Raw genomic sequence first — 9,412 nt, 5'->3', positions numbered from 1 at the left:
CTAATAGAGTGTCTACCTACCACATGGGAAGTCCAGGGTTCAAACCACGGGCCTCCTGACCTGTGTGGTGAGCTGGCCCACGCAGAGTGCTGATGCATTCAAGGAGTGCCGTGCCATGCAGGGCTGCCTCCCATGTAGGGGAGCCCCACGTGCAACGAGTGCGCCCTTTAAGGAGAGCCGCCCCGAGCGAGAAAAGCGCAGCCTGCCCAGGAGTGGCTCCACACACACAGAGAGCTGACGCAGGAAGATGACACAACAAAAAGAGACACAGATTCCCAGTGCCGCTGACAAGAATGCAAGTAGACACAGAAGAACACACAGCAAATGGACACAGAGAACAGACAACGGGTGGGGGGGGGGGGGGGAGGAGCGGGGGAAGGGGAGAGAAATAAATAAAAAATACATCTTAAAAAAAAAAAAGAAGTGAATTGAAAGAAGCCAGGCACAAAAGTCTGCAAATTGTATGACTCCATTTATATGACATGTCTTGACTAGATAAATCCACAGAAATGAAGTAAATTAGTGGTTGTCAGGGCTAGAGGAAAGGGGGTTGGACAGTGAAAACCTATTGGGTTTGAGGTTTTTCTTTTGGGGTGATGAGAATGTTTTGGAATTCGATAGAGGTGGTGATTTTCAAACAATGTCAATGTACTAAATGCCACTGAGTTGTTCATTTTAAATGGATAATTTTACATTATGTGAATTTCTTAATTTTTAAAAAATTAAAAAGAAAGGAAGTATACCATTGCTTAATTGTGCTCATTTTTTCTTTCTTAGTAGTACATAAAATTATGGCATATCTTCTAACAAACGGCATTTGAGACTTGATTAAATACAGAATACTCCAACTTCCCTTGGAATTGGTTGGCAGTTTCCAGAGCCTTCTCACTTCACTAGGATTGCTTATATAACGTCCATTACCTCAGATAACCTGACCATGCGCTCTGTTTCCTGCAACCCAGAAGTACCCAATTAACACACACACAAACACTGAATGAGAAACAGAGCTTAAACGCAAAGCTTTGTGGGCTGTGAATGCCACATCCCAAATCCTAGGTCCGAGAGAGGCAAGCAGGGATGTTTACCTCAAGTGCCAACATGCCCCTCACTGGCTGTTAAAGGGTGACTTATTTAAGCATTTTCTTTGAGGGTGACAGTTGTGAATGTGTTGAGATACAAAGTAGTGTTAAACCCGGTGTTTCTCAATCTTTTTTTTCCCATTATTGTTCCCCAAGGAACCTTTTTTTTTTTTTTTTTTTTTAAAGATTTATTTATTTATTTAATTCCCCCCCTCCCCTGGTTGTCTGTTCTTGGTGTCTATTTGCTGCGTCTTGTTTCTTTGTCCGCTTCCGTTGTCGTCAGCGGCTCGGGAAGTGTGGGCGGTGCCATTTCTGGCAGGCTGCACTTTCTTTTCACGCTGGGCGGCTTTCCTCACGGGCGCACTCCTTGCGCGTGGGGCTCCCCCACGCGGGGGACACCCTTGCGTGGCACAGCACTCCTTGCGCGCATCAGCGCTGCGCATGGCCAGCTCCACAGGGGTCAAGGAGGCCCGGGGTTTGAACCGCGGACCTCCCATATGGTAGACGGACGCCCTAACCACTGGGCCAAAGTCCGTTTCCCCCCAAGGAACCTTTTAAGACAATTTTTCCCTTCACTCTCCCACACCCATGAAATTTTAATACCACAGATATACTTCGTATTTGTTTATTTACTGTAGCTCATTAGAGGGCAGTCCTTGTGTCTAATGGAAACATTTGCAGTGGGTACAAACCTCAAAGGCTGTAGGAATTTATGAAAATACTGCTGGTTTGCCCAAAACACATCTGCCAGCCCTTTGGGTTGGCAGGGAGCCAAGGTGCAGATCCTGGTTCGCCTTATTTTATTAAAATTTATTTCTTTATATATATTTTCCTAGAGGCACAGAATTTTGCATTATGTATGTTAATAGGTTCATATACATAACTTTATTTTAATATAGCCCAGGGGTCTGCAAACTTTATCTGTAAAGCATTTCAGACTAGGGGCCATTCAGCTCTGCTTTGTAGTTAGAAAGCAGCCATAGACAATATGTTTAAGAAATAAAGAGCGGGGCCTGGACTAGGGTTAGAGAAGTGAGGCATCCAGGGTCTTGCAAGTGCAGAGGCACAGAGCGATGGTCTCTTAAATTTTATACTATATCTTCCTCACTTGCCTGACCCTAGTCCTGGTCTTGTGAAGGGCTGTGTTCTAATAAAACTATATTTACAATAGCAGGTAGCAGGCTGCTTGGGTCTGTGGGTCATAGTTTGCACCCCTGTTAGAACCTTTTATTTTCTTTCTGCCTGACTCTCCTTTCTCCAGCTCCTTCCTCCTCAATGTCACATCAGTCTCCCAACCCCCCCCCTACAAGGAAGCAGATATTGGTCATCTCATGTATGCCCTTTCCTGCTTTCCTCTGTTCACAAAAAGTCCTCATTTTTTTCTAGTTTCTAAGGATATACATTTTTTCTAGTTTCTAAGGATTATGTCTGCAAGTCAGGATTCCCACAATCTTAGGCTTTAATGGACAGATCCAGAGACAATGGCCCTGATGGGATGAAGCCTGAAGGTATCATTGAGAGTAACTGGATTGAGATTGTCCACTGCTTTGATGACATGAATCTCTCTGAGCCCCTCTTCCGTGGCATCTATGGTCACAGTTTTGAGAAGCCCTCTGCCAGCCAGCAGTGAGCCATTCTTCTTTATATCAAAGGTTATTGTGTGATCAATCAAGTGGCCTGGGAAAATGGCCACTTTTACCGTATCGATTCTGCAACAGACTAAGTTGTACCTAAAGGCCTTGGGCCTGGCTACCACTTGGGAGCTGGCTCAGCAGATACAGAAGGTGGTCATGGTGTTAGGAGATTACTTGCGTGCCTCCTGCCACACCTGCATTGGGGGCACCAACGTGCGTGCTGAGGTTCAGAAACTGCAGATGGAGGCTCCTCATGTTATCATGGGTACCCTGGGCCGTGTGTTTAATATGCTTAATTGGAGATACCTGTCTCCCAAATTCATCAAAGTGTTTGTACTGGATGAAGCTGACGAAATGTTGGGCCATGGATTCAAAGACCAGACCTGTGACATATTCCAAAAACTTGACAGCAATACCCAGGTGGTTTTATTGTCAGCTACAATGCCTTCCCATGTGCTTGAGGTTACTAAGAAGCTCATGAGGGACCCCGTTTGGATTCTCCTTAAGAAGGGAGAGATGACAATGGAGGGTATCTGCCAATTCTGTATCAAGATGGACACATTGTGTGACTTGTATGAAACCCTGACCATCACCCAGGCAGCCATCTTTATCAACACCTGAAAGAAGGTCAATTGGTTCACTGAGAAGATGCATGTCCAAGACTTCCCTGTCTCTGCTATGCCTGGTTCCATGGACCAAAACAAATGAGATGGATCACGAGGGAGTTCTGTTCTGTTTCTAGCAGAGTCCTGATTGCCACTGACCTGCTGGCCAGAGGCATTGATGTCAAGCAGGTTTCTTTAGTCATCAACTATGACCTTCTCATCAACAGGGAAAATTATATCCACAGAATTGGTCGTTGTGGACATTTTGGTTGTAAGGGTGTGGCTATTAACACAGTGACGGAAGAAGACAAGACGAGACGTTGAGACCTTTTACAACACCTCCATTGAGGAGATGCCCCTCAGTGTTGCTGACCTCATCTGAGGGGCCCCAGCCAGGGGTCATTCCTGGGGGGCTGAGGAGGAAGAGGAGGGAGAGGGAAGGTAGTCAAGGGATGGACATCTTGTCATTTTTTTTCCTTTTTTTTCCCTTTGAATAAATGTCATTTTTTGAGGCAAAAGAAGGCATCTTGAAAAAAACCAAAGATATACATTTTTAGTTTGATAAAAATGGGAGGTAATATACACTTTTTTTGCATCATGCCTGTTGCTCTAAGTCAGCCAGGCTAATTAATTCCTTTTCATGTCTAGCTAATACTTCACAGGGTGGGTGTAGCATAATTCCTCTAGCTGTTCCCCTTTCTATTCTGGTGGGCATTCACTTTGTCCCCAGTGTTTTGCCACAAAAAAAACAATGCTCCAATTAACATTCTTGTCGTTAAGCATTGGGCTTTTTATTTCTTTGGGACAGATTCCCAGGACTGAGATTACTGGTTCAAAGGGTATGTTTAGTTTCAATTTTAACAGATGTTGCCAGATTGCATTCCCAAATGGCTGTGCAACCTCACATGTAGGAGAGTGGCCTTTTCTCCATATTTCTGCCAGCATTTGATGTTATCGCTCATTTTGATTTGTGTCAATCTGATGGGTATTCAGTGATGACTCAGTGCTTCCTTCGTTTGCCTTTGGGTTTTGCTCCTCTGTAAGTAATCTATTTATAGTCTAAGTCCCTTGCTGTATTGGTGGTCTGTCTTTTTGGGGGCAATTTGTAAGAGCATTTTATACAGTGTCCATTTGGCCTTTGGCTTCCATCTGCGGAGTGATGAAGAGAATTGGCTCGGGGTTGGACTGCCAGCGGTCACAGCTCGACTTTGTCCCTGAGTGGCCAATGACCATGGCAAGTTAGTTAACCTTGTTATGCCCCACTTATACTTATCTATAAAATAGGGATAATAATAATAATTCTTACTTCATAGCATTGTTATAAAGATACATGAATTAATGTGTGTAAAGTAAATAGAATGGTCCTGGCACACAGTAAGTTAGTCAATAGAAATTGGTGGTTATTATTTATATTACAAATATTTTTCCAACTACATCATTTGAATTAGCTTTATTTAGGGTATCCTTGGTCATGCAAAGCTTTTTTTTTTTTTAACTTTTTATTTTGAAATAATTTCAACCTTACAGCACAGCTGCAAAAATAATATAAACCCCATATAGAGAACTCCAAAATACCCCAACACCCCGCAGATACCCTGATCCACCATTATTGACATTTGGCCACCTTTGCTGTATCTATCATCTCTATCTATCTATCTATCTATCTATCTATCTATCTATCTATCTATCTATCTATTTATCATCTATCCATCTATCTTTTTCTGAACTATGAGACCAGGTTGCACACATCATCCTTCTTGAACAAATAATAATTCCATGTAATTTCCTAAGAACAAGAATATTCACTTATACAATCACCTTAAATGAGATTAAGTTCAAGAAATTTAACATTGATATAAAGCTTACACTCCATAGTTCACTTTTCCCTTATGTCTCAATAATGAACTCTTGAGTCTTTTCTCTTCCATTCTTATATCCCATCAAGTATCATGTATTGTATTTAAATGTGATTATCTTTTTAGTTTTGTTTTTTTTTTAATAGTGGAAACATATACAACATAAACCTTTCCATCCCAACCCCTCCCAAGCATACCATTCAGTAGGATTAATCATATTCACAACTTTGCTGTACTCTCACCACCATCCCTTACTAAAACTTTCCCTCTGCCCCAAATAGAAACACTAACCTCACTTTGCAATAACCCACCCCTGGTATCCTTACTCTACTTTGTCTTTATGAGTTTGAATATTCTTTTATATTTTCTTTGTGGTTACCATGGGGCTTAAACCTAACTTCCCAAATCTATAGTAATCTTGTTCGTTTTGATACTAACTTAACAATTTCAACAGCATACACAAACTATGTTCCTATAACCCTCTGTCTTCCCACCTTTATGTAGTTCTTGTCACAAATGACATTTATTTATCATGAGTCCAAAACCATTCATTTATCATTCCTTTTTTGCATTTGTCTTTTAGATCCTATAGGAAGTAATAAGTGGAGTTACAAATAAAAAATAAAATAGTACTGGTATTTTTATTTACCCATGTCATTATCATTACTGGAGATTTTTCTTTCATGTGGCTTCAGCCAATTGTCTAGTGCCCTTTCCTTTCAACCTGCAGAACTCCCTTCAGGGTGTCTTGTTGGACTGGTCTAGTCATGACAAACTCCCTCAGCTTCTGTATATCTGGGAATGTCTTAATCGCTCCCTCATTTTTGAAAGAGTTTTGTCTGATACAGAATTCTTGGTTGGTAATTTTTTTGTTTTCAGCACTTAATAAATATGTCTTTCCATTGCCTTCTTGCCTCCATGGTTTCTGATGTGAAATTGGCACTTACTCTTACTAAGGCTCCTGTATGTGTGACATAGTGCTTCTCTCTAGTGCCTTTCAAAATTTTCTCTTTATCTTTGGCATTGACAGTTTGATTAAAACAGTGTGGGTCCATTTGGATTTATCCTGTTTGTAATTTGTTGAGCATCTTGGATGCTCATTCATGCCATTTGTAAATCTGTGAAGTTTTCAGTCATTATTACTTTGAATATTCTCTCTGCCTCTTTCTTTATTCTCCTTCTGGGACTCCCACAATATGTATATTGGTATCCTTAATGGTGTCGCACAGATTCTTCAGGTTCTGTTCACTTTTCTTCATTCCTTCTTCTTTTTTGCTCCTCAGACTGGATGATTTTAATCATATTATTTTCAGGTATACAGATTCTTTCTTTCTACCAGCTTAAATTTCTGTTACTGTGGTCTTAAGATTTGTTTGGCTCCTTTCCATGGTTTCCATCCCTCTATTGATCTTCTCTTGTGTTCATCTATCGTTTTCCTCGTTTCCTTTAGTACTTTGCCCCTATTTTCCTTTAGCTCTTTGAAGATATATATCTGTATATTTTTAGTTATCAGAGGCTGGGGATTGAGCCTGGGACTCAATCATTGAGCCACATTGGCTTCCCTGTGTTGGTTCCTTTGTTTGTTTTGCTTGTTGTTTGTTTTTGTTTCTTTCAGGAGGCACTGGGAACCAAACCTGAAGCCTCCCATGTGGTAGGCAGGCACTCAACTGCTTGAGCCACATCCACTCCCCAAGACTATTTTTATTTATTTTTTTAATTATTTATTTATTTTTTAATTTACATTAAAAAAAACATGAGGTCCCATTCAACCCCACCGCCCCCGCCCCCCACTCCCCCTACAGCAACACTCTCTCCCATCATCATGACACATCCATTGCACCTGGTAAAGTTCATCTCTGAGCATCACTGCACCCCATAGTCAATGGTCCACATCATGGCCCAGACTCTCTCACGTTCCATCCAGTGGGCCCTGGGGGGATCTACAGTGTCCCGTAATTGTCCGTGAAGCACTATCCAGGACAACTCCACGTCCCGAAAACGCCTCCACACCTCATCTCTTCCTCCCGTTCCCCACACCCAGCAGCCCCCATGGCTACCGTTCCCACACCCATTCCACATTTTCTCTGTGGACATTGGATTGGTTGTGTCCATTGCACACCTATGTCAAGTGAGGGCTTAGATTCCACATGGGTACTGGATGCACTCCTCCCGCTTCCAGTTGTAGACACTCTAGGCTCCATGTTGTGGTGGTTGACCTTCTTCAACTCCATGTTAGCTGAGTGGAGTAAGTCCAATAAATCAAAGTGTAGGAGCTGAAGTCTGTTGAGGCTCTGGGCCTGGGTGTCATATTATCAGTCCAGAGATTCAAATCCCCTACATATATCTCAAACCCAGCACCAACTACAATTCCAATAAAGTAGCATGCAAGTCCAAGACTATTTTTAAAAGTCTTTGTTTGAACCGTCTCAAGGCTGATCCCCATCACTGATGGTTTCTAATGCTTTCCTCTTCTCCTTTTCCTGGGCCATCACTCCTTGTTACTTTGTATGTTTTATCATCTTTTGTTGAAGCCTGGATATTTTTATATTTTAATGTGTGTTCACTGGAGTTTATACTCAGAGGCATTTGTTTCTTAAGCTAGAATGCAGCTAGTGTTTTGACAGAAGTTTCCTTGAATGCCAGGAACTAACAAAAAATAAAAAATAAACGAAGGAAAAAAATGAAACACCTTTCCCAGTCTTTGCAGATTGACCTGAATAGAGTAAGGCTCTAATTCAGGGCTTAAAAGTCAGTGAATTTGGGAAGCAGATGTGGCTCAATTGATAGAACGTCCACCTAACATGTAGAAGGTCCTGGGTTCGAACCCAGAGCCTCTTGGCCCATGTGGTTAGCTGGCCCACCCGCAGTGCTGCCACACACAAGGAATGCCATGCCATGCAGGGATGTCCCCCGTGTAGAGGTGCTCCACGCCCAAGGAGTGCGTCCTGCTAGGAGAGCCGCCCTGCGCAAAGAGCACAGCCCACCCAGGAGTGGTGCCACACACACGGAGAGCTGACGCAGCAAGATGACGCAACAAAAAAGAGACACAGATTGCCCTCCCACCTGATAAGAATGCAAGCAGACACAGAAGAACACACAGCAAATGGGTATAAGAGAGCAGACAACTCGGGGGTGGGGGGAAGAGAAATAAATAAAATAAATTTTGAAAAAAAAAAGTCAGTGAATTTATGGAAGTGGTTTTGGCTCAACTGATAGAGCATCACCTGCCATATGGGAGGTCCAGGGTTCAAACCCGGGGCCTCCTGACCCGTGTGGTGAGCTGGCCCACGCGCAGTGCTGATGTGCACAAGGAGTGCCGTGCCACGCAGGGGTGTCCCCTGTGTAGGGGAGCCGTACGTGCAAGGAGTGCGCCCCTGAAGGAGAGCCGCCCCATGCAAAAAAAGCACAGCCCGCCCAGGAGCGGCGCCGCACACACGGAGAGCTGATGCAGCAAGATGACGCAACAAAAAAAGACACAGATTCCCGGTGCCACTGACAAGAATGCAAGCAGACAACCAAGAATACACAGGAAATGGACACAGAAAGCAGACATGGGGGGGAGTAGGGGAGAGAAATTTTAAAAAATATTAATAAATCTTAAAAAAAAGTGTCAGTGAATTTAGAGACTACCACTAGGTCAAGGCTGGAGACTTCCTAATCCTTTCCATGCAAAGGTTTCGTCTTGGACGTGTGTGTGTGGCCCTGGGAATCCCCCCATTTCCATGGTTCTGAATGTCCTCGCTTGGCTAGGAAACATTCTCCTCACGGTCCTGGGCACTGCGCTGAATGTCCTGTGCCAACGGTCTCTTACCCCAGGCAGCATGACTTGACCGCTCTCCCACAGCGTTGGGTTGGGGAGCTCCATGGGCTGCCTCCTACCTGCAGGGAAGTTCTGAGACAGTCCCTCAGGCCACGGCTACACAGATGAGGCCAGACATCCATGCTCCCGGCACGCGCGTAAGGGTGCGCTACTCCCTGAGAAACTGGGACCAGCAATCCATTCCGGGAGCTTGGCCTGCTGAGTTGGTGAGGGGTCAGGGAGGGGCCGGCCTGGAGATCCACGACTTTCAAGTGGCCTTTTTCTCGATTCAGCCCTCACCCAGGTCCTGCAGTCCTTTAACTGTTTCTAGAGCTTGAGAAATATATCTGTCAGTTCTTGCTGGTTGTTCAAAGCTTCTGTAAGGGGACAGAGCCCGGAAACGTCTCTTTCTGCCATTGTGATTGGAAAGGGCTCAAGA

General features: G+C 43.7%; 1 pseudogene; it reads left to right on the top strand.

Moving 5' to 3' along the window:
* The first annotated feature begins 2,541 nt into the window (after positions 1 to 2,541).
* LOC101421792 (eukaryotic initiation factor 4A-I pseudogene) lies at positions 2,542 to 3,733 on the top strand (annotated as a pseudogene).
* Positions 3,734 to 9,412: the final 5,679 nt, after the last annotated feature.

The sequence above is a fragment of the Dasypus novemcinctus genome, chromosome 19 (assembly GCF_030445035.2).
Source record: "Dasypus novemcinctus isolate mDasNov1 chromosome 19, mDasNov1.1.hap2, whole genome shotgun sequence".
Taxonomy (NCBI): Eukaryota; Metazoa; Chordata; class Mammalia; order Cingulata; family Dasypodidae; genus Dasypus; species Dasypus novemcinctus.
The sequence above is the reverse complement of the archived record's forward strand: the minus strand, read 5'-3'. Positions and strand labels throughout refer to the sequence as shown.